General features: G+C 33.2%; 1 protein-coding gene and 1 non-coding gene across 12 annotated transcripts in view; one reads left to right on the top strand and one right to left on the bottom strand.

The window, feature by feature from the left end:
* Nucleotides 1–26,904, bottom strand: part of mub (poly(rC)-binding protein mub) — a 186,476-nt gene that overhangs the window by 88,360 nt on the left and 71,212 nt on the right. The window lies entirely within an intron of this gene.
* Nucleotides 6,540–6,612, top strand: TRNAR-ACG (transfer RNA arginine (anticodon ACG)). The gene has a single exon. It is a non-coding gene; the product is annotated as a tRNA-Arg (tRNA).

Genomic DNA, 26,904 nt, shown 5'->3' with positions numbered 1-26,904 from the left:
GTTAAGCTAAATTGCGATGTTAATTGTAGACATTAAGCTAAACTGTTGAACTATGGGGATTGCGATGGCGTCGTATGAAGCTCCTTTGACCTAACGGAATGTATGGAATGGAACGACCCTTTGCAAACAACGTTTATCCCTTTTGACATTAATTGTACGTGTACCTACGCATTCAAGTTTTTAAACTGTATCTTCCATAACATTGAAGATTTGTTTTGCTTGACCAGTATTTGATATTGGGATTCTTTGATAATTACATTTTAGACGGTTACGACTTATACGAAAATATTTATTAAATGTTTTTTAAATTTAAATTATATTTGCACTTAAATATGTGTCACGCAGAAGAGGAGATTTGTTAAATTATGTATCGAAGCAAACGGTTTTCTCTCGTCCAATTAATTTCAATTAATTTTGCCCTTGAGCTTGTAATACCAGTTATTAGGTTTTACCCTAAAGGGGCGTTGAAGAGGTATGTAGAAATTGACATAAATTTTGTTGCTTTTGTGTTGCTTTGATGATACATTTTCTACACAATTTAGGATAGATTTCTTACAGCAGAGTAACAAATCTATTATCTAGTATAGAATCATAATTCTATATGATTTATGATATGTTTTGACCTTTTTTGACAATGACCACAAAAGTAAGGAGTATTCTTCTATTTTCAATTATTAGATTTTTTTTGTAACTAAGTTAATAAAATTGTAGCAAGTATCCTAGACATGTATATCATTCTAACATAAGTATTTTCGACCCACTGTAGTACAGTAGCATAATTTAGAAAAATAAATTGATATAATATACGGCTGGCAGTACCTACCTGAACGAGAATTGAAAACCTTACACAAAGGCATTATAAATAAGAAATCCAATACTTGGTCCAGATTGGATATTTATGTACCAACTTCCAAACATTTCCCGTATGTTTAACCCGATAAGTTACGCTCATCCATATTTACTCATGTTGCGCAAAGGGTCCTTAAAAATATAGGGATATGTCCCTGCAACAAAATAATACAAATATTTTGTTCCGCTTCTCTCTACCCTCGATTCCAATCCGCTCCACTTCACTGCATGTAAAATTAAGCCCTTCCCTCCCCATGTTTTCATATGCCTTGTTTAAGATATATCATTAGATACCTTAGCCTGTCAAATAAAAGTGATGAAGGTGGTTTTTGGGTATAACGATCCTACTTAGTTTAGCCGGATCATCAGATTGTCATGTGACAACTTTTAGGTCAGGCCGAAAGAATGTTTTTTTTTTATAAGACTGCAGTAGCAAACGAACATACCTACAGTCCTCCCACCCAGGGAAATTTGTAACCATCTCCATGTAGTATTGTGTATGGGTAATTGTGAAAATAAGTATAACTAACTATTGTGTTACTTTATTGTGTGTTTATCTACGTCCATAATAGCCCAAATGTTTATGTGGTCATGAGCGTAAATCGGACAATTATTCATTTTTTATGTTACGCTTTCAGCCAGATGAATCTATTAAGTTACCAACCAAGAAGATAAATCTTATCACATGATCTCTCTAAATTTTGATTTATATGTGAAATAACAATATAAGAAACTTCAAAATTAGTATTATAAACTGTTATAAGTATGAAAAATGGTTATTTATTTGTTACTTAGCGGCTTTTAGGCGATTTGTTCTAACACGTTTTTGGGATACCTATTTTATTTTTACACAGGAGACTTTTTGAGATGAAAAGTAGCCTAATTACCTTCTTCCTGTAAAGCCTTCGATATTTAAGTAGAAGTCGTTTACAATATTAGTTTGTAGATATACATAAAAATAGTGAAGTAAAAATACATGGGCACTTCCTTACGAATTACAGACGACCGCCTGATATCGATTTTATTTATATAGATATACTAATATGCGGTGTTAACTACATTATATTTGCAGTAAGCCTTTGTATAGAAAGCGTAGCAAGTGGTGTATTTTTCAGTTTATTTTTAGGTGCCTTGTGGGAAACGAGCATGGCTTGCATAGTAAGTACAGAATTTCTTTTGAATATTGAAATTCAATACCAGTAGTACCTTCCAGCTAAGAACCTTTAAGCCTCGGGAATGTTTTAAATGTTCCTCAGTGAACATTTTCAAGTCAGGTCCGTATAAACAATGTAGATAATATTTTTAGCAAGGTGGCATTTTGAATAAATTTGAAAGTTCATTTTATATTTAGAAATTGCAGCAATCGTAATTTTCAATAGTAATTAACATTCGAGCTTTCAAAATTAAATGACGTAGAAAAACATTTCCATTAGCAATTTTTTTTTAAGTAATGAAAATTGATTGAAATGGCATAAAATAACATGTTCCACAGTTATATTAACTACAATTACAACATCATTTAAGGTCTCGTCAGTTTATTGTAAATATTGTACTCAAGCCTCACAAAATTGATACCACTTAAATTATTGTCAGTAAGGTTTGAAACATATCCATAAGATAGTATTTCTATACCACGTGAATATTCTTGCTTACATTACATATACATAATACGTACATTATTTAGCAGGCATGTTCCGACGCCATTATTGTTCGCAACATGCTTGCGGGGAGTCTCGATGAGACGCGGAAATGAGTGAACTTCACATTTCGACATGACACGCTTCGGATTTTCAAGAAATACAAGCAATTATTAAATTTCTTGAGGCATAATTTAATTTGAATTGTCACAGAAACTTTTTAATGACCTCCAAATTTTAAGTATCATACAATTTTATTGATTTTGAAATAAGATTGAAGCAGCAAATAAGTATGCATTGAGGGTAAGTCGCGTAAGTGGTAACGTCGTCCGCGGACATCTTTAACCAACTCCATAAAAAAAGAGTTTCTAGCTGAAGCTGAATGATAAACGCCTTGTTACTCCTGAAGAGTAAAATGGTCGCCTCATATGCAAGTCGTTATATATAAGAGCAGGGAAGTGTTCAAAAAATATAAGAGGTTGCACATTTCGTACATACAAGTCAAGATCAGTGTACGAACAAGCGAAATATCCTCACCAACTTTTCAACTATAAGTTGGAAAATTAATAAAAATACATTTTAGTTTATTTAAGTAAAATATGATAGTTTTGAGATAAGCTATATTTTATCTTATAAGATAATATTTGATTGCAGAAAATTCGTTTAGAATTAGCAAGTCGTTTACCTAAAAGTAATTACTTAATTGTTAAGTCTTCCAGAATATCTTTAAATGTTTTACGTAACCCTCAAATGTGGCGTAAATAAGGTTTAAACCACAAGATTCACATTAGACGTGATTTAACTTGGGACAATGAGACGTTAACCATCCCTTTGGGACACGGCTTCATGTAGTTAAAGGTTAAATCAATTAACTTTGTAATACTAATACCTAGGCAAGTTCAACCCACATTCCCGACTAACCTTGTTGTAGAAGAGTAGGTATTCCAAATTACTAATACGATATTCACTTTTAAACAATCGTTTTTTTATAATATTTAAGTAGAAAACGGGCATGCAGACCACCCCATGGTAAGATACTACTGCTGCCCCTGGACATCCGTAATTAATCTCAGATAAGATTAGATTCCTATGAGAGGTTGGCCACGCGCTGCTACCTCTGATGACTAATTTGCAGTGCCTTGGATAAATTCCCTTACCACAAACCAGAATACAGCAACACTCAACACTGCTGTTATTATATAGAAATAGGTGTGGCGGTGGTGCACCTGGAGTCAAACCACAAAGGGTTGTACCACCTTCAATTATATACAATTTACTAATTACTAATAGCTATAATACGAAAAAACACTTAATTTCGTGTTGAATATAAATGTATGAACAAAAAATACTTTTTATATAGCCTAATTTAATTTGTAATTTCATTAATTATTTATTTATATTAGAAGTTAAGTTTCTTAATATTACTAACGCCTAAGTTTAAGTGCCTTCTATTTAATTACTACGTAAAATATATTAATGTTGCCATATTAAGGTTCTGAATTTCTGAGTACTTACTATTGTTGCCATTTCTGGTTACAAATGTAGCTTTAGACATTACCTTGCGCGTACCTTTTTAATCCACCCATTAAATAGAGTACGCCTGATTGTTGTCAAAAGACCAGAAAGCGTTTGTGCGTAAAGTATGGGGATGTCGCTCAAACCGAACCGTCCTCACATGAGTACAAAGTAAAAGTTTCGTTGACTCTTTCTGTAATTTATCCTCGATCAAGTATCATGCTTAGAAAGTTGTAAAACTTTGATTGGTTTTGGGTGAATAGAATTTCAATTTAATATTCGCATTGACGTATAATATTTTTTAATAAATTACTCGTAGTAACAAAATTGCGAGTAATGTTAAGTAAAAAGATTTAACATTATTGCTTGGTAATTTTACAAAACGGTATTGAGTTCGAGAAAATTGCCCATTTAGTATCTAACGCTAAATACTAATGAGGTAAGAATATTAGTTATCATTAAGCGCTCGTTTCTCTTAACGTAAAACTTCGAACGCTTTATAATGAAATATTCAAGCTATACAAGACTTGACTCTCTGAGCTGAAGTTTAATAATTAATTCTATAACGATCACTATGTAAGATACTCATTAAGTATGTAAAACTTCCGAGGGTGTGTTTTATAAGAGCTTAATCGAAAAGTAAGTTAAACTCAAGCATATTTTCCATTTTGCTCGTATTATAATGAGAATTTCAAATTTATAGACGTATGTATGAAGTGAAATGAGTTAGATAATCGCTTTATAACGATATTGGCTTTCAATTTCCCCGTGGTAACGATTTAAGCCAGTTTACGCGGAAAGTTCAAAGCGAAGTTTTGTTTAGAAATAAAGTGACAGAATGGATCATCGATCGATGAAATACTAATTACCATGATATTAACGATCAATAGCAGGCTTGAGGATGGTTGACAAAAGCCTCGCTATAAATGGAGAGTGTAAGAGGTTTGGGTGATACGCAGGATGTTGGCCGAAGATCTTGACTCAAAGGCCTTTGTAATAAAATAAATGAATAACATTTTATTTATGTAATTGTATATCTTTATATATGTATTTCTTATGTGCGTGTGAATGTCACTTAGCTCCTCCTAAACGACTGGACTGATTTTGACGAAATTTGTTGTGTGTGTTCAAGGGGACTTGAGAATGGTTTAGATTCACAATTTAGTCCGTGGGAAAAGGTTTTTTTAATTAATTTTTAATTCGGAAGTAGTTTATAGAATCGGAAACTATGCATTTGATCAAGTGATGATCTTTAGCAAAGTCGTTGTCCAAGAGCCCACAAGGGTTTGGGAGTTGGTAAGACCAATTTTCGATAGATGGCACCACTGTCATTCCAATTCAGGTACAAATTTTCCGTTTTATGTATGTCATATTATTTCTTTAAAATGCGGGCGAAGCCGCGAGCACCACTAGTAATGATTATATAAATGCTTAAAACATAAGTCGTTTAGAAAAAATCGCTATGGAAGTAGTGAAAAAACCCAGTTAAATCTTTTTAGACATTTCTTTTTTGAAATATTTTTTGAAATACTGTCAGAACTTCTAATATCATGTATTTTAAATATTTTCTTTCTTTAAACAACAATAATGAACTTAAACAACTTCAGGTGAACTCATGGGAGCAGAAGTCAATTCGACAAAGTTCATTTTTAGGAAATTTCCTTTAAAAATAATATAATAAGTTTAACGTCTTCACTAAATACATTTCTTCATTTCTGATTCCCCAAGACGAAAAGTTTTCAATCGGTTCCAATAAACGGATTCCCTGCAGTACTGGCTCGCAAACAAATATTTGCTAAACTGTAGCTAACTAGCTAGAACGGCACTGAAAATTGCTAGCGAGAATAGACGCCCACAGAGTGCTTAGAAAAATAAAGTTCACAGAACAACCAATTTGGAAAACAAATTTAATTTTAAGTACGGTTAAATTTTATTATAGTCTTTATACTGATTGTAATATTTTGTAGAAATTGTAATTTATTGTAATTTACGATGTAAATTCATCTCTTTTTTACACAAATACATTTACACAGATAATTATAGTCCTCACAATGTAATAGGCCCATTTTGACACATGCCATCCTAATGTCATTAATGTCTTAAATTAACTTTTTAGTAGGCAGTTTACGACCACGTGACGGCTAGAAGTTGCGGCTTCATAGCATTTGAAAGAAACCATAATCGATTAACTTTCAAATAATCGAAACTTAGAATTACCAATAACTAATTATTTATAAGGCCTATTAAATTGTGACGACCATACCTCCTGTGATGTGATTATAACTGCTTTTCAAAATATGGGCCCTGATGCGTTAATTTTTTTTTGTTATAATTTTACAAATCAATACTTAAAATAAACACATAAATACATTTAAAGGATTACATTTTTTTAATATTTTTATTTCTAACACATTTTTTCTCATAAAGTCAGATGATTTTAGAAATTGCGCGGTCTCTTCTCATACTGTAAAAACGAAGCAGTTAACAACGTTACCTATTTTCTATAAATATATGACGGGATTTCGACAGTACAGTATCGGCCCTGTGGCGCAATGGATAACGCGTCTGACTACGGATCAGAAGATTCCAGGTTCGAATCCTGGCAGGGTCGAAAAATTTTTTAACGAAGATTTTTTTTTATTATATAAAGCAGTTTTTATCAAGATTTATGACATGTGTTATTTAACTACGACCTTTCATTTTCTGGACCCGTAGGCATATTAATTATTAAGAACGGTATGAAGGTAATGACGAAAGTAATTGTTTTTTTTTTCATACATACGAGTACCAATCTTATATTTAGTTAACTAAAATGAAAAGTGTTTCGCCATGAAAAGCATTGGCAATGTTCTGAAAGTTGACCGGCTTTTCCAACGCTAAACTTAACGCGACTGAAGAGACTGAATGGCTGCAACCCAGTCTATCGCTTAACTTCAAAATAACAGTCAAACTCGGAGAGAGTATCAACACTTTATTTTATCAACTTCATAGCTACACTTAAAACATTCAGTTCCTTTTCGCCACAAATGCAAAATGCGGTTGGATAAATAAAATTATGTTTTCCAATATCTGCACACCGCACTACAGTGAGGCAGTTTTAAATCTACTTTCGACTTTTATTCCAGTTATAAGCCGAAGAATTTTAGTTTACGCTCTTTTCATACTTGTAAACAAAGCTACGTAGTTGTGTTCCGGAATGTTTGATCCCGTGTGGTTTGAAACTTTGTGGATGTAATCTTTGTCTATCAAACCATGTTCTTAATCTTTGGAGTAAAAAAGATCTCTACATTGATTGTAGCATTATTATTTTAATAGAATTAAGGTATAGTCACATTTTTAAGCTTAGCACGATATTTTAATAAAACTCAGAAGTTCGCACTTCAAAACATGGTTGCCATTAAAAAAATAAAACAGTGCGTAGAAATTGAAAATTGGAAATGAAATGCTTTTTCTCCATAACGAAACACCTTGTGAAGTGGTGGTAGTTGTATTGACATTCAAAAAGTGCTCTGTAAAGAACCTATTTTGAATAAAAAAAATGATTTGATTTGGATTTGAAACCATGAACCATGAAAAAAGGCTAAGCTAATAATTAGAAGCATCTAAGTTTTAGTAGAATTTCTGCGTAATCATTTAATAATAGAACTGTTGTAGGTACGATTTAAATTCTGATGGAACAGTCTCTTGAAATTGTTTAGATGAAAATCAGAAACAACGTAAATTACTCCAATTTACGATGTCAAACTACTCATGAAGATGAGCGTATCGAGGGCACGACGATATTGTATATGTCAAAATTTAGTTTTAGTATTAATATAATTAGTAGATAAGTTAGTTAGTTCTGTGAAGTGATAATATGATGCCGGAAAAAACACTGGACTGGACGTACGGCAGAGAGATCTACTCGTATCTTAGATAAACAAACGACTACAATATCACCGTGATCACTAACACACAGTTAATCGATAGCTGCCGAAGCAAAAATAAACTAGTTTGCTACCTGATGGAACCAGTCACCGTTGTCTAGACATTGCAATACCAGAAAAGTCACCAATACGTCGTCGGATTTGAATCAGAGGTTTTTAGATCTTTCTTGTAAAACTCTATGTCATAAGGCTAAGAAGGTGTTTGTTTTTTCCTATTTATAAATATGTACCTAACGACTCGAATAATAATAAATCAATGTTCATATATTATATCTCCTGTGAAATTCCAATTCAATCATAAGGGGATTGTGAGGGGATTATGCTAGTTAAATAATATATTAATTCGTTTGTGACGGTGTAGCAACACAAAAATTTAATATAAAGACCATTTCGAAAGCAAATATTTAAATATTGGGGAGGCATGCAAATGTTTCAAATCACCCTTAGTTTACTAACAGCCGGCGAACACAGCAGGTAATTGAAAATGGGGGTATTATACACCCCACACAGATACATAAATACACCTAAGTATACGTTTGCGAACGCTTCAAAAGGAATCTTGTAAAGTGGTCTTTTGATCTGCCTCCGTCTTGTGTTTTGTTCAAAACGAATAAGCGGGAAATATTACTTCGATTTTTATATGTAGGTATTTCTCTAAGATGTGTGAGTATGTGAGTAGGTATATTTTTTTGCTTTATAATATGAGCAATTCTTGTTTCTCGTACTAAAATGCAAAGAGGTACGGACATAGTAGATTCGTCTAGGTGTTCTAATTAACTGAACTACCTATAAATAAAGCGAGCGGCGAGTTCCCGACTGTCTAGTGCAGGTACCGAAATAGTAAGTTCAGCGAAATCTATTCCATTAAAGTGAACAAAACTGTAGTTTGCATCACGTCGTTTCAGACTTATCGATTTTTAATTTGTGGCGTTAAATCTAGATTGCGCAATCTGATTTTATTAATGGCGTGAGGTTAAGGGTCGCCGCGAAAATACATTAAGTTAAAGCAAACGTCAAGGGATAATGGACCCTATTTACGAAAAGCCGACACGTTTCAAAGGAAACGGTCCTTGAATATTACAAATAAGCAACAGTATCGAGAAAAAGCGAAACATATTATGTAGGTTTATTGTTCAAAACCTATTTTATACTAAAGATAAGTAAAGTAGACGTTATACGTAATTACGGTCCAATTTATATTTAAGTAATCGATCTTGACAAAAAAGACAAATCTTGTAAAATTGTTATACAAATATTATTTGTAACTCATTATCAAAATCAGTAGATATTGAGTCGGTATATTAGTTTAATTTAAAATTAAAATATTGGATTATTATAACATATTATATACTACTCGTATAGTTTATAGTATGTACATTGTAGTGTACAAAAAGACAAATAAAGGAGGTAAACAATCTCGAAGCAGATAAGGCAGTATCGACGTCATTGTGTTGTGGACCGGCAAGAAGTTAATTGGGGTTGCTAGCTAAGGTTATTAAGGATGTCAGAAATAGCAAGTCAATGGAGACCTATATTGACAAGTATATAAACGTTAATTACTGCACGGCATTAAATTAGCAGACATTTGTTTAGCGCATATTGCTTAAAGGTGAATTTAGATATCTATAACACATGTATAATTTATAACACTTATATTATAGACAGTACAATCGCGGTTGTCCGACAACGGCTTGCAAGGGGGCTTCTGTTCTACCATACCCTTTTGAGTCCAGAACCCTTTGAAAAGTAGCACCTTTTAATTCGAAGAATTAAAAATATATGACCAATAATCAATACATCTAATATGTACGTTATGAGAGTTTTTGGTTTTTCCCGGATTACGGATGAGCTTAGGCTCGGATCACCGTGGTTCTACGTATTATGTATTTCCAGAAGTAACAACATATTTCTGGTTGCCACATAAAATCTATAGTTTACAGATAGTTTCAGAGACTTATGTCACTTTTACTTGCATAAAACAAACGCTATGCGAAATTAAGGTACGTATACGGAAACGTGAAACGATAAGTAAATTAAATATTTAGATTTTCGCACGATAAATCTCGAATCTATGCAGCGGCAAGGTGCGAGTCGTATTTAAACGTCAGGTCATTGTGATTAAATGTCGCGTAATAGATCGCTTGCAGGTGCCAGATTATAAATTATTGCTGCAATTACTTTTAGACGAGACCAGCCACTAGCGCGTAGCAACGAACAAAACAAAGCGTGATCATTTCTGGGGCATGGATGGTATGTAGCGATAAATTTTACACATGTAGATTGTAGGTATGATTCATAAGATAAAAATCTTATATGTGGAAGGGACATATCCTCCTAATACCCGAAATATTGTGTTGTTGATGATTAGGTCACGGTGATAGATCATCTCATGGTACTCATCTACGCTTTAAAGAACTTATGTACAAAATTTGATGTTTGTAGACCCATCGGTTTAACCGTGTGTTCTCTGTTAGCCAGCAGTATTATTAAGTAAATACTATAATTGAATAATATCATACGCTTAACATGAATCTAAATGCAATCCTAGCATACCATTAAACATATGGGACTATAAAATATAAAGTGAATCACATTTGAATCTGGAACAAATGTGGTCAGATATAATTGAAATCATATTAGTTATACCTCAAATGTATCTCAAATATATGTCCTACCTCAAATATAATTTTGATAAACTGAAAGTACGAAAGTCCCGCATACATAGACTAACCTAGGCACACTATGGATACTACATCATCTGTTTGATAGCGGACGAGGTGGAAATAACGATCAACGATTTCGGCGCACAATTTTTTACCGGTACACCGGTACCAGCTGTATTTGAATTCACAACAGGAACAGATCAAATTCGTTTTACGTACCTTCGCGCTCGGGTCGGCTTGTAGCTACCTAATTCCGTTGTAGTTTTCGCGTTTCAATCAAAATGGACACACGCTGCAAGCTAACTTCGATACCAAGATTTACTTTTTCATCCGATCCCGTCTGGATGGAATTGAAAAATTGTAGTTGGAATCCCAAACAACGGACTTATGTTCAGATTCTGTTGAAAGTTTCGGCAATTTTTTTCGTGTTTCTGTTATAGGTATTACAGAAGTCTGTGTGAATTAGAATGGTGTGATGGTTTTTGATTTGCTTCCCACTGAAAATGTAGCCAGCGACTTTACTATACTGCTGCACTGCGAATTAGTAGGTAGAGTCTATATAGGTAGAGCACATAATATATATCTTCAAAACGTATATAATACCTAATACATTGAAACAATAAAAATAATTAAAAAAAAAATCAATACAACAATGTAAAAAATAACTGAATTCTTAATACCAAGAACATACGATAATCCTTGATTTAACTCTTACATTGCCAAAATCATATCATAATTCCTCTTAATAAAGCGATTTAGTTGTCAAAATTGCCATAATCGTTAAATACGTGGCGTTGATTCCAGTTTCAATACAGTTAATGCTATAATACAATAACTCAAACGCACGTAATTGTATTGATATTCGATTAGTGTTCACCGTTATAAGTGCTATCGTAAATTCTCCAATTTACGTTGAAACTGTTTAGGGACCAAATGCTACAAGTAATTAAAACGTTTCTGTAGCGTAGATATTTTGTGTTCGATTTTAAACAGATTAGAAATAGAATACCAATTAAATTGGATAAAATTATACGATTCGTTACGACGCTATTCAAATGAATCGATTTTTACTTTCAAACATAAACGAAGTAATAAAATAGACTGCTAATTAGTATAAATATTTCAAGTTAAGTATCCTGGCGCGAAAATAGGAGACAAAGGCAAGCATGCTAATTGGCTTAGACATAACGCAAACTTTAAAAAAATATATAAGTACAATATTTCCAAGTGTGCTTTTCCATAAGATATACCTATAAAGAATCTCTAACAAAGAAGACGTGTAAAATGAAGCGGTAACATATTGGCGTAATATAAGTGAAAATAAAATTGTAAAATTTTACTCTACTACGCAAAAATATTCAGATTTTCAAATTTAAATCCTATCTAAAAACTGATGTAATAGCAGAAAAATAGTGTTCGGAGTCTATCTGATAATCTTATCTCCGATTTAAAAAATGCGATGGTCTGTTAATGGACATTTGTAATCTTGAAAGAGTCACAAGCTTTTAGTATCACAATATTTTAGCGCGTTTCCAATAAAATAACATTTTTGTTACCTACACGTTCCCAAAAGTGTAAACACGCGGAGGAATTCCTTATTACTTTCTTTTCCGTTTCGAGTCAGTAATAGTTGATTTAGGATATTTTCAATACACTGAAATGATTCAATAACTCGTTCTAGCTTAGCTTATAAACAAGTTTTATTTGAACAGCAAACAAAGAAGAATATCACAATATAAACTAATTCGTTTTTTTTACCAAAACTGTTTCTTGATATATCAATCGCGTTTTCGGAATAACCAATTAACGAATTAATCCTGAACAAAGATAATTGTTTTCCGTTACCAAAGTATATTTAATGGGAGAGGCAAAACACGTCATTATCTCGCCCCGGGGAATCGCCAGGAGCTACTCCATATTAACAGAAATTCCCTTTTATTGCGTAGTAGGTACAGAGCCCACGTAAGATAATAATTATGCTCGTGCTCGTATTTATAAGCGTGAATATCATCGTGTGTGTTTCAAGACTATAGTATTATTAAATTAATTAGTATTACTTTGACAAGGCAAGCTAAATTCGGTAGGTATGAGTTTTGAATCCCAGACATATTTAAATTTAAATGACAATTACGAAATAATTATTCTAACATACTTACTACGAGGGGGAAACCTTACACTAAAACGGCGAAGAAAAAAGTTTTGAGGAAACAGACGTCTGGGACTTCTTTTAAAAAATCTCCAGAGAGGGTTAAGTCTAACCATTCGCACTTTGATAGCGCGGTGGACTATGGCTTAGACCTCTCTCTGTCTAAAAAGAGGCCGGTGCCCATCAGCGAGGGCTGCAATGGGTCGACGAATACTTCATATAATAATTGTATTAATGATGTTATTTATTCAGGTTGGACGTAAGATATTTATTGATTTTCATACGGAAGATTTCAGGTTCTATCCTCGTTTGATACATATATAAACAATTAATTAAGACATTCATTATTATTGATCAGAAATCAGCGGACTTTTAATGATTTAACTTAAATTAATTATTATAAAGAAATCAGTGAAATGTTTTAATTTGTGTGGTATGGCTTATGTAACAGCTTAAAAGTTGAAATTATTTATTTACGATTTAATATCCAATGAAATACATTGGATAATTATTTATTCGCTAAGATATGAATTTTGTCTAGACCCGAGAACGCTAGCCACAGCGCTTTGTATTAAAATTTAATATAGCGGCAGTAAATTGTTATAAATATATTATACAACTGTTGTAAATATAATTTCATTACTATCAAATTACTTTATAAATTGTCAGGTAATCATATAAATTTGTACTACCATTAATAAAACAAAACTTCTCTACTTCTCAAAGTATTTCGCTAAAAATATATCACTCAAAACTATAGCTGACGCAAGCGTATAGATGTATTCTCCTTTATTAAATAACTAAAGTTTAGCACGGTTCTAATTTCGTATCGCATCCAATAGGTTATTTTAGGCTTGCATTGGTGAAATTCAGCAGAGTACAGGAGAGTTCCATTAGGTTTGTCTAGCGACACTTTCGGAAAGCGGCCCGATCGGCGGCGCTAAATTAGGATTGACGCCGACAGGTTTTGTAAAAGCATTGCACTGTTGAATTATTAAGGCAACTTCGGCTGGCTCTATATTCGTAGGGCTGCCGGCCGTCCCGAACTGAGGTAATAGTCCATTTACGGAACCGGCTCATTTTCAATTCTGACACCCGGATAAAGTGGCCAGCGAACGGGCACAAACCGCAACGTGCGATATGAAACAGCCAAATTATTAATAGCTATATATTTTCATTTAGGAAACTGTTTCGGGACCACAGTTTTCGGAAGCTTTATAAAATTCAAAAGTTTGACAGTGATATAACATCCCGGTTTAGTAACTACAATTAATTTTCTGTACTAATTATTTATATTTCCATTATTGGCAAATGAAAATTCATGTCATGAAAAGCGATGTATTTTCCGTGATCACCGCAAATACGAATGTTGTATTAATTAGGCGAAAAACGATTTTTCGGATTAATCACAAAGCAAAGCTCGTAAGCAATATCCGATTCAGCTGTTATTTTACAGCGCTTGGTTTACAGGTGAATAAATAAAGCTGAAAGTTTTGAAAATGTTATAATGTATAATGTTAAAATAAAGTAGCATTTGGTATGTTATTTAAAATATAATGTTTTTATAACATTACTATCAATTCCAGTAAAGATCATTGTCAGGTCGCTTAAAATACTTGAAAATTCTTGAAAATTTTATGTTCGCTGTGTTATGTCTGATATTAGCAGCGCAAGTTGAATAAAAGCCGGTAATAAGGAAAGAATGTATCCAGGTGGTAATTAATACACAACAGGCAACTATGTGATCCGAAGTATGGCTTCGGAAATTGAGTTCAGGCTTATTGAGAGAGGAAAAGTTTCGAAAGCAATTTCGTGAAAATTTAATGCTCTCCAGAACTTACGAGAGTGAGGAATTTGTGAAATGAAGCCAACACGAAGCACTGCTAATTTGTTGCGAATTATGGATGAGGGCCACCTAAGACTTAGCGAAAGTATCAAGACCTTATAAGCTCAAATATTCTGTTTAATGCTCAGAATATTATATTACCATCCTTTAAATAATATTCATTGATAAAATTTTCACGACGCTTGATAAATAAATTTACGATAATAAGAGTACGGTTGACGGAACGCTGTTATAAATGTACCTTCAAACATCAAATATACTTAAAGATCTTTCTTCAGAGAATCGTCTCAAAATTAATCCATTCAAGATTTATTTCTAATACCCAAATTTTGCTGACGTTTAATTCGATATTTCTAGTCAGTATTCAAAAATGACTACATTAATTCACTTAACGGAAATATATTTCACAACTCTCGGTTCCTTTAATAATTAATGAGATCGTTTCTTTGGTTGTAAATTAGTATAACAGGACTCAATAAGTTGGGCGCGCAACTCATTGTTTGAGGCGCCCAGGTAAGGCGGGGTTACGTAGCCTCCAACGGTAGAACAAACTAATTACCCGTTTAGACTATTTGCTATGATACCGTGATTGCTTTGTCGCTCAGGGCATCAGGGAATAGTGGAACGGATTCCACTGTAAACATTTCTTACTCCATTTAAAGTTTGCACACTGGAACTTATCTTCGTATATTCAACGTTTTTCACATTCATTAAAAATGTTTGCAATAAAAATTTGAGCGGTTTTTATTAAAATTTTACTTCGCTTTATAACATCGACGTGTACCGGTATTTTAACCACGTGGGTGCATACTCGTAACCAGGTGAGCTATGTCCCTCTTGCTCTGTCGTAGTTTTCATTAAGAGCAAGAGGGCAGGCATAAATCTACCGCCATGAATCAATAACCTGGTTCACTCACACAAATGTATTTTGAAGCGTGGTTACGTCACACAACCGCGACATCCGTAGACGATATTTTGACGGGAGGCCGGCTCGTACTGTTTAAGAATTATATAGCGAGCGGGCGCGTCACTACCCGTGAACAAGTGCCTTGCATTTTTATTACAAAGTTTACAATTTGCAAAATACTATATATATATACTATATATATTATATTATCATATTTGCTAAAGTATGCTTTATTCATATGAGCCCTTTATTAAATTTGCAGTTAGTTATTCAACATAGAAAATTATAGATTATTACAGCACAAATAACTTCGTTTAACTCTATAATAAGCTGTTGGTGATTGTGAATGTTATGTTATAAATAACCTGGATATTATTTTCTTAATTCTAATGAGATGAAAATGACACATAATACTGTTTACAAAATAAATCTGAAATGAGTGTGAAAGGACGCTACCGACGACAATAAGGGCGCTGTTCCGAGTTTAGGCAGTTGCTTTACTGCTGTCGAGTGAAGAAACAAATATTTGTATTCATATGGTATGTTATAAGATAATCTGTTTTCGGTATAATACAACAAAGACAAATAAAAATGATAATCGCCGAATTCTAAACCACATATAAATTTACCATTAAATTTTACTAGCAATTTTATCATAATAAACATTAAGTAAACAGTAAAGCGTTATGTAAGCATTACGTAAAACTGAAGTTTATTAAGAGTTGAGTATCTATGTGTTCCTCTGCTGGTCTCTTTGTTTTGTTTGGATGTGTCCTGGCCTGGTGATTTTACACCACGCAGTTGCAATTACGATTATAAGTAAAATTTGCGTTGTTTAAATTACTTGTTTAAGTATGACCCTCCATGTTTCAACATTTCTATTTATCAAATGCGAATATCAAAACTAACCATTACTCGTACATAAATAAAGTACTAAAGAATGTGCATATAAAAGTGCTGTAGCCACGAAACGGATTTATTAAAGTTAAATTTGCAAACCGGAATAAAGAGTTTAATTTTTTTAAATCGTTCTCCAGTTTGCGGTGAGACCAGTCGGTGTTATACATGTATTTATTTTGATCACGTTCCACCTCTTTGAAATATTCAACAGCATCGATTATCTGCCCACTTTGTATACAAATACTTTTTTATTCAATTTTGAGATCGGAAAACTCTCTTTCGTGACATATTTTCATTGACGCCGCCGCGCCAGTGAAAGTTTGCGATGCTAATGAATAGATGAATAAACGTTGCTTTAGAATTTTAGATTGAAATTTAACTTAAATTGATTGAAATTGCTTATCTAAAATGCACTCGACATGTTGTTATTGAAAATGTTTGACAAGTTATTTATTTAATTACGTTTTAATTAAGTTTTGATTATGTAAAACATTTAGTAAGGATTAAAGCACAGCGCGGTGGACTATGGCCTAATCCTTCTCAATCTGAGAGGAGACCCAGTCCCAGCAGTGGGACAATAATGGGTTGATGATGATGAAATATTACTTTATTAGAGGATATTTAATTTCTAGAGAGGATAAGACGTTCAATGTGGTAGATTTAACGTTTTTGTTAATATTTATTTAATACAAAATGGCTACTTACTTACGTAAACTTCGGGATAGTAACGTACCTGAAACATAAATAGAATTTAATTAAAACATAATCTAAAAAATCCACTAGAAAACAAAACGAAATACTACAATACTGTAAAAATATTATTAAATACGTAATTTTTCAATTATCTGGTAGAAAGTCTATTTCCTATTCTATTTCATAAGCGAATAACAATTACAGTCCCCGAAACGACTATAAAGCAATTTATTTGGCGAGTTTCGTTATTACAAGTTACTAATAGGGTTTTGGAATTAATAAAATTACAAGGCAATTTTGGACAAAGCGATTTCAAATGGGTACAACGAGTATACCTTAAACTTATACAAAATATAACGAATACAAGTTTACTTTATTTAAACTTTATTCATGCAAGTATTTAATGCCTTATTGCTTCTTCATCAAGGGTTATTTACCTTACCATGTTTATTTCACTCTAATCTCCATTTTATACATATTATTGGGAATTTTAAGATCATTTCCTGTTATAACTTTGCTGATTTTTTTCTCGTGTTTATACAAATCTCGTTAAGGGAACACGAACGCGCGAAAGCTTGTTTACACATCGAAATATACAGTGGTAAAGAAATGGTAAAGAAATAAATTACATATACAGAAGTTTTCTCCAATCTGTACTGCGTAAATATGGTGGAAAATTCTACGAGCATTTTCCGGTTACAGAAAGACCGTGCAAGGAAAAAGATAACAATTAATAGTATTGATATTTTATTAGCTTGGTGTTATTCTTTTTTAATTTGTTTTATTAGTTACTATTGAATTAGAAGTAATATAGCCGAAAGCGGGCGGTTTTGTATAAAAGGACAAGGAAATAATCTTTCTATGGTATAGGAAGTTTTATTAAGACAAATTCGCATATTAAGACATATTAAGACGCATATTAAGACAAATGAAAATTGTTTTTAATAGTTTTATATAGTCATTCAACCTTCTTAATATTCGTTTAAATTGTCCATTAGAGAATCGAATATCAAGTGACTTTTTTAACTATATAATCTTTTAGTAAAGCTGAAAAGATTTAGGATCTAAGACCTTTACAAATTTACTCACAAAATATACTGAGCCTTTATTCTTACAATGTATTTACATTGTCGTGCTCTATTTGTAGTTTACTAGAGCAGAAGTCATTATCTGAGCTACAAGTGTGTTGCCAAGAAGTTGTGTGAGCGCCGAAGTGAATACTGTTAGTCACCGAAGCGAGTTTAGCTTGCTATTTACCTTCATTCTAAACGGTAATGACGCTGTGACGAAATGTCAATAATAAATATAACTGTCGATCAACAAAAAAGCTAAGACTCTAAAATTCAGAGGTTTCTCTTTTTCTTTCTCTAATTTAATTTGAAGGTGGTAGATCCCTTTTGGTTCGACTCCGGAGCACCAACGCCACACCTACTTCTACTTAATAACAGCAGTGTTAGGCGCTGCTGTGTTTCGGTTTGAAGGGTGTGTTAAGGGAGACACACTTTTCTAAGGCGTTCCAGCTTAGTCCTCAGGGGTAGCGGCGCAACTGTGGCCGACCTCAGGTAGGAATATCTAATCCTATCTGGGGTTGATTACAGATGTTAATGGGCGGCACTCACCATTAGGTGGGCTGCATGATCGTCTGCTACTCCTATATTATAAAAAAAAATAGAACAAAAACTATTTTTAAATATATTCAAAATATTTGAAACCGAAATTACATCCTAACAGAATTCAAAAATGGTCTGATAGATGAATATTATACATGTGGTCGCATACGGAGTAACGCGAAAAAATAAAGATGGTAGATTTTGTCCATTGATCTTAATTTGTCCAGTCTACTAAAACATATAAAAACAAAATCAGTTGACAAAAATAGCGAAAGGTACTGAACTGTTTTATCCTTGCCTATTAACATAAATATAAATAAAATAATTAACATTACTTGTACAAAATACGACAAGACTTGCCAAGTAATTCGAATGTATGTCACAGTACCTTTGTACTTTATTTGTAGAGTTCAGCTGTGCAGAAGTCATTATCCTACCTACCAGAGTGTTGTAAGCAGTTGTGTACCTGAACACCGAAATGAACTTTGTACCTACTACACTATATTTTAGCAATTAGGCTAATGCCACATTATTGAAGACTAGTTTTTGCCCGCGGCTTCGCCCGCGTTTAAAAGAAAATAATATGACATATACGTATTGTCACGTGGGATATATACGTATTGTCATTAATAGTTGTAACTTTTAATGTTAATTCAAATATTGATTGCAAATAATTTGTGTTTCGAATCATAACATGAGCCGATAAACATTCCGGTTTAATTATTCGAAGTGGTTGAGCGAACATGATATGTCGAGCTTTAGTCAGTATATCTGTTCAAATAGACACCAAATTGGGTTTATCAGCGTGTAGCGACAGAGGATCGCTGTCGAATCAATCAGACTAAATTGAACATGTCAGAAACTCACTTTTAAAAGAGACTGACTGGATCCATAATTAAATTCAGCTTCAGTACTCTATTCAATGAAACATCATGAATATGCTAGGCGGTTATGAGTAAAATCTAATAAACTTGTCTGTTCCACGTGTCCTATATCGCGATTGAACGTACTCTCATCTAACGTTATTTATTTATAAAAAAGTATTCAATGTTTTGCTTAAAAATACATTTAATAATTTCTGTCTACTAGTAATAGTCAAATTTAGATTTTTGGTAGGCAAAAATTGCATAGATTGGTTTACTACCGTCAAATAATAAAAAGTGTTCTGAGCTTTCAGGAGTAGCAAAACAAGAATGAAACTAATATACTGGTATATAGTTTATTGGTTAGATATATTAGTTACTGGTATGTAAGTTAGGTACTGGTATTTAGTTAGGTAGGTTTATTGTTTTTGACTTAAGTGCCTATATGTCACAATTCGTGGCTTATAATAAAACATTATATTGCATTAAAAAACAGAATATTAGCTGTATAAAAATAATATAACAACATTATTAACACAAATAAAATCAAAACTCAGATTTCATTGGCCTTCAAGCTACCATTAAAGTTTGAAATTAGGGTAACGCTTGTCGAATTACATTACCGAGCCTCGAAGACTAACAGAACTGGACCGCAAGCTTTTTGGCCGTTAAAAGCTCAAAACTGTGTTTACTCTCCTCATAATTCATCATGTTTAAAGTGGTACACAGGCGCAGGCTAAAGTTGTCACAAATTGTTACACATTTCACATTCACCGCAACAAACAAGCGACCATTAATCTCCGTCAGACCGGGTAAAGGTAAAGTGGCGTTGGCGGCCTGCTTCAAGATATTAGCGATATGCCAATGACTTGACGAATTAACTTCTATCATGATGGACCCTTGGAAGATCTTACTTAATTGAGTGAATTTTGTCCCGCTGAATATTAACTCTATTTGAATCATACTTGACTTAGAATGTTTTCGCTTGAATGCATTGCAATGTCGCCAGCTTTTCGGTAGCGCCGTAAGTTCACTAATACTAAAGTTTTCAGACACTAATCTTCCCCTTTATTCTTTGGGTTTACAATTTTATTAAAGGTAGGTATATAAAACGTATTTCTGTTTCTACCTTTTAAAATAAAATTTAAAAATAACAGTAAAAATTCAATATACTGAGTATATTTATCAACTTATTTTTCGTACATATTTAGGTTGACGTCGTTCCAACATTTTAACTAGAAAGAGAGTAATCAAGAAATCTAGAAAGAAAGTAGAGAGTATAAATATTATTTTGTGTACTATTATAATATAAAGGAATAATCATTACGAACAAATCTATGGCCTATATATAAAACTATTGTAATATTGATTTCAGACTGTAGGTCTAACCATCAAAAACTACTGCCAATCATAAGTTTCCACACAGAATTCCTACGATTTGTTAGGCTTTATGACTTTTGAATATTAAATTATTATTTATAGCTCCCTAGAAAGCTTCTTCAAAATGAAATGTCCTTAATATCGACATCAAGGTATGATATATTGCAGCAACATCTTCAATTTCAGTTGTGCTCAATAAACGTCACCTCAGACCGACTTTACGTTACAATGATAGACGAGTAATACCTTTACGATCGAATGTATGTCGACGTTGGTGGGCTTCGCACTGGATTGTCATTGGCCGCATTCTGTATTGGGTTAATAGCTACATTCTACTAGCTTTATCACCTACTTTTCTAACTTTACAAATGTAAACACATGTGTATCTTACACATGTTTCCTATTTTATGAGCAAAGATAGCCAAGAGGAATTTTAGCGCCCTATTTTGCCCCATTTTTAAAGTTGATAGAAGTCTTTATGGTTTCAGTGCATTCAGGAGGATAAATTAAAAGGCAGCTTAGAAAAAGCAATACTTATGTGTTATTATTATGTACTTCATAGAGTTTTTATTCTTCATAGAGTAAGTTTAAGATATTGTTTCACCAAAATCTATTAATAAAGAAACTTACGTAATCAATAAAAAATGGGAATCAAAAATAAAAGTAAGCGTAGAAAAGGAAAAGATATATTTATTGATCTTTTAATTCAACATACATAGTAGGTACTCAGTTTAATTCTGTAGGTAAAAAGGATGTGTTAAGTTTGTAATTTATCTAGAACAAGACAAAACTTAGTCTTAATATACATGTAATACGAGTATTTTAAGGTGAAATTTGTGCATAGGGACTTCACCCTAATTTAACGTAAGTCTTTTTTACCCGACTGCCAAGGAAGGGTTATGTTTTTCGCGCGTATCTTGTATGTTTGTCTTTCTTTATTTGATCCGATCTAACAAACGGCTGGATGAATTTCAACAGTTAAAGTGTCATTATATTTGTCTCAATGACCCGAGTGTCCTTAGATAGGTGTTAGTAAAAAAAAATCAAAATGGCGGATTTTTGGCGCGAAATAGTAACACATTTAAAAAAAAAAGTTAACCGAACCTATCGAGTAGGGTATCAAATGAAAGGAAATTAAACGGAGATTATAAAAACATATTTGTATATATATAAAACAGTAAGGTGACTGACTGACTGACTAACTAAATGACTTTTTCATTTTTCAGAAATCAACGTACAGCCTAAACCAAGGACTTTACAGTTCTGAAATTTTGCACACAGGTTCTCTATATAGCTTGAATAAGTACTAAGAAAGGCCTTTTGGAAATTCTACCCTTAAGAGGGTAAAATAGGGGAAAACAGTTTTTTTGAAATCCTTTAATTTTGAAGCAACTACTATAAAATTTTGTATTTGGCTTTCTGGATAGGAACAAGGACGCACTTGTTTATCTCCCTCCGAAAAATCAACCCCGTAGAGGGTAAAATGAGGATTAAAAGTGCATTTAAACTATCGTCAATTTTGAAGCAAACACTATGACATTTTGTATCAGGCTTGTTGGATAAAAATAATGAAATGCTACCTCTAACGAGGTAAAATAATGACCGAAACTTTGATTTACTGAAGTTACATATTTTATAGACCGTAAATGGTGAATTTTTTCGCGAAATAGTAACACGTTATAAAAAAAATTTAACCAAACCTATCGAGTAGGGTGTCAAAATAAAGGAAATTAAGAGGAGATTACACATACATTATATAATATATCTTATATATAAAATTCTCGTGTTAGTGACCGTACTCCTCCGAAACGGCTTCACCGATTTTCACCAAATTTTATATACATATTCAGTAGGTCTGAGAATCGGCCACTATCTATTTTTTTTACACCTAAGTGATAAGGGTTCTTCATCCTTAACATTTTTTTATTTATATGGCAACACAACGTTTGCCGGGTCAGCTAGTACATATATACTCGTATATACACATCGAGATGACTGTCTGACTAAATGAGAGAGTTGATGTGCCAGAGATCAACGCAAAGGGAAACCGCTGAACTTAAGCGTGCTGGAATTTTACACATAGGTTCTTTATATAGCGTTAATGAACACTACGAGGATAAAATAAAATAGGATAATATTGTTTTAAATTTTTTTGTTTTTGAAGCAGACACCTACTATGAAACTTTGTATTTGGCTTTCTGGATAAAAATAATGAAATGCCTATTTCACTGCTTTTGCAAATTCTACTTCATCCTTTTTGATGCAGTCGGGTTTTTGATTTTTTAAATTAATTACTTGTGGTAGGATAATATATCTTAAGCAAAACATGAAGAGTAAATAGAAGTGTTTTCAAAGGCTTCGCAACGGATTGTCATTGGCCGCATTCTAGGTGCGTGAAGTTAAGACAGGCTTCAAGTAGACCATCTATCCTATTTAGAATTACTTACAGATGTCCATGTACTGAAAAGATTACCCAACGTTACGTAATGTACTTACCTCATTGTCAATATAATAAAAATTCTGTTCTACACGTTCACGTTTTAGTAGGCGGTTGTAAGGCGGGCATTAATAATATTAAAGGTGTCCTAACTTAGTCATTAATAAAAATACTCGTATTATTATTTGTCAGAGTCAATTCAAAGTGACTCATGTTCTTTTTTATGTTTGTTGTAGATGCACGAGTCTCCAATGCCTTTTTTTCTTTTTGTTGACGAGGGGGAAACATTCAAAAGGTACCCTATGGCGTGGGAGCGGCACGGGGTTATGTGGGATTCTTACCGCACTAAAACCCCCCCGGTGGCCGTCCTCGGCGCTGCGTAGAGGACTCCGGGATCTCCAACGGAACGCAACCGGAATCACCACACCATCTGGTGTTCACGACGGTATGCGACCACACATACCGCCGTCCATTGGCGCCGCCGGGGTTGCTGGCCGGGCGGTTCGAGCTCCCACTCTTGCCGTCCGCAACCCGGCAGCCCCCTTTTAGTCGCCTCTTACGACAGGCAGGGGATACCGTAGCCCTATTCTGGTCCCGGAACTACAGGAGTCTCCAATGCCTAGTTAACATGTAATCTACTACTAGTGCCGAGTTAGTAATATTCCAGTTTGGTTCCAAAAGTAGCGTCTAATTATCTAAATGAGACGCAATTTAGGTATAATTGATTTTAAATAATATCGTTTATTAGCTGGCGGCTGTAATATGATGACCAGCATTCTTGTTTATTCCTTTCGTATATAAGATACCTCTCTTATAAATAATGATAGCTGATCATCATAATTGTAATTAAATTTACAGTTACCTGAAAGCAAGTGTCAGTAGAAACTCCATCAATATTAATTACACTTAGCAATTTCTAGGCTCATGGGCTATCTTAAGAGAGAAAACGACATCGTGACATACTTCGGCAATTGTGAGATCATTTATGTAATGTGCGTTGTCTAGTACTTATATTACTTTAACATGGTATATATAAAAACTAGCTGATCCGGCAAACGTTGTGTTGCCATATAAACAAAAAAATGTTAAGGGTGAACAATTCTTATCACTTAGGGGTATGAAAAATAGATAGTAGCCGATTCACAGACCTACTGAATATGCATATAAAATTTGGTGAAAATCGGTAAAGCCGTTTCGGAGGAGTACGGTAATTAACATTGTGACACGAGAATTTTATATATAAGATAAGATATAAACGCTATATTATATTTTTCGATCATCTTAATTAAGAGGGTTCTTATATATAATTATTATTATTATACTGGAATGTGATTCAGAAATAGACTGATACAATTGCGTTTTTGACTACGTATCTTAATTATGTTATACATATGTTATGAATATTGTTACAGGTATATTCACATTAAACTTGATTAACTTTTAGTAAATGATGTTTTTTTATAATATGGGAGTAGCAGACGAGCATGCAGTCTGATGGTAAGTGGCTACTGCCGCCCATGAACATCTGTAATCAACCCCAGATAGCTATTTCTACCTGATGTCGGCCACCGATATGTTTTTGTAAAAGATAATTACTCTAAAATAAATTCAATTTCGATTCAATTCAATCCATTTTCATGACCAAAATCGTACTAACATAAATCAGCTTTTCACTGCCTATATTTATCACCACACAACATTTCCAGCCATAATACGGCTCAATTTAAACCTGAAAACAATTAAATGTCAATGGCGACTCTATCAATCTTAATTACTCGTGGAAAGTCGGCTCATGAGCCATTATCTAAATGAGCCCGAGAACGCCGCAATGTACAACCATCAATTTATTTTTTTACTAAACCATTACTGGCTGTTTGTTCCGCACTGGAAAATGTTTATTTTCATTTTTTATCTTCGTGTTTTTCCAACAGATAAAACCTTACCGGCAAAGCATGTGTCTGCATACAGCCACAGCATAATTTAAAAGGCAATACACTAAAACGTAGGCACTAGATAAACTTTCCAGGGTGTCTGCTGTTTCATATGTAACAACATCATTAAATAGAGTTCGTGTGTTTATAAACGCGTTGTTGAACATGGGCTCAGCACAAAGAATAGATAAAAGGGTGCTCGAATTATGTTGTATTTTAAATAATTTTAGTGTTTAATATTATAAAAGTATAAAATGTGTAGTGATATCTTAATAATGTTAACTATATTTACAAACCGGTTTATTAATTCGTTCTTATTAGCTTTACTTCTTAATGTAACCAAATGTTGGAAGACAAACAACTTTATTGAAATGATTAATCGACGTTAGCACTTCTCATGTGTATGAGTTTCGAATAACAATTAATGAATCATAGTATCGAGCATCTTGGAGGATCTGATGCCAAAATGTGGACGTGGATAGTGAGACTTTTCAGTAACTTGATCTTGAAAGAAAGAAAGAAAGAAATATTTATTTGTAAATAATACTACAACATTATATGGCAGAAATAATAGTAAACATGATTCTCAAATCAGAACATTGCTGCAATAAATTTAAAAAAAAGGGTCCACACTCAGCCTCACCGCGGCGAACCACGGCCACTGATTTTCAGTGTGTCTTTCTTTCTGTGTTCTTTGTGTGTTCTGATTTTGGGCTCATACTTATTATTCATTTTCTCGAATTGATTTGACATCATAACGGTCTTATATCAATTCATGAAAATTCGCATACATATTCGTTTACTCGCTCCCAATTTATCATGTGTAATTTACTTTAACTAGTAATAAATACGCGATGCGTTGATAATAGTGCAGATAATCCTAATGAAATTTCAACTAGTACTGATGAAGTTTCCCTGACGATCTGTAAGTAGCTTAATGAAGTACAGAATATTGGCAATTTGCACTTGCCTGATCGCAAACAGGGTAAGTACATATACGAGAGGACACATAATTACAAATGACTACGCCTTATTCAAAATATTTCTTTGTACACAGAATTTTGCTTAAATACAAACACATTAGGTCAATTCATGAAATAATTACTATACAATGAAAATATTGTCTTCTACAGTAGGTAAACCAAGTGATGATAATTAGTAAATTGTATGATTTTGAAAAGTCAGAGGGTCCCGTCTTTTTTAGAGGACACGTGGAACGTTTATGAGAAATAAAACAACATGTAAAACCGTCATCCTAAACAAATACATTGTTAAGTATACTAAAATATTATGAATAATGCATAGAAGCATAAAGACAAATACACAATGAATAATATAAATACCGACTTTGTTAGCGAGGATTTTTTTTACTTATAATATATTATTGTTATAAATGGGAAACTACATAGATGTCACTACTATGTCTAAAATGCTAAGCAAAGAGAATATAACCACTACGATGCTAAGCTGGCCGAATAGAAAGAAGAAATGATTGATGACCTCGATGACGATAACAGGAATGACAGATGGGACAGATGTCTAAAAACTGTGGCGTGGTCCCCTAATTTATTTCCGATTTTAATATTATTATAAGTAAAAAA

The sequence above is a fragment of the Epargyreus clarus genome, unplaced genomic scaffold (assembly GCF_041222505.1).
Source record: "Epargyreus clarus isolate Ecla_fem2 unplaced genomic scaffold, WU_Ecla_fem_2.2 ptg000019l, whole genome shotgun sequence".
NCBI lineage: Eukaryota > Metazoa > Arthropoda > Insecta > Lepidoptera > Hesperiidae > Epargyreus > Epargyreus clarus.
This window is presented reverse-complemented; position numbering and strand designations above follow the sequence as displayed.